The sequence below is a fragment of the Mastomys coucha genome, unplaced genomic scaffold, assembly GCF_008632895.1.
Source record: "Mastomys coucha isolate ucsf_1 unplaced genomic scaffold, UCSF_Mcou_1 pScaffold3, whole genome shotgun sequence".
NCBI classification, from domain to species: Eukaryota; Metazoa; Chordata; class Mammalia; order Rodentia; family Muridae; genus Mastomys; species Mastomys coucha.
Window position 1 is genome coordinate 39,939,022 of NW_022196909.1, and position 536 is coordinate 39,939,557.

The following is a 536-nucleotide window of genomic DNA, read 5'->3' on the forward strand; positions in this document are numbered from 1 at the left end:
AGGAGGAGGCTTAGGGCCATCCTTGGGGGTGCTAAGTGGCAAACCCTAGTGTTAGGAGCTGCAGAGTGTTGTCACGTTCCACCATGGGGCCAAGCAAGCCGGCTGTACACACCTCAGCTGTTTTCCTGTCTACAGTACCACACCAGATTTAGCTCCAGGATTGACTCCTGCCCGGCTCTCTCACCCCTAAGGTAAGAAGTGGGTGTAGGATGGAGGATTTTCCCATAAGGCTACAGGTCGGGAGGGATTGCCCTCCTGTCTGCCATGCTTTGGACTTGGCCGCGTCCCCTGGCATTATTTTGCCTTTTTTGGGGTGTCCCCTCTGAAGGTGAACTTAAGCCTCTTGCTCACAGGAAGAGGATTGAACACTTGGGTGGCCTGAGGTTCTTGGGGGGACTTGGCCCAGGGCCCACTAGGTCCATGGTCCTAGTCTTGGCGTGGTCACGGTTCCCTGATGTGGCTCAGCTGGCCCTAGAGCAAACAATGAGGGCCAGAGGCCACACAGGTGCATCCTGGGCAGGAACAAAGGGCTGGGG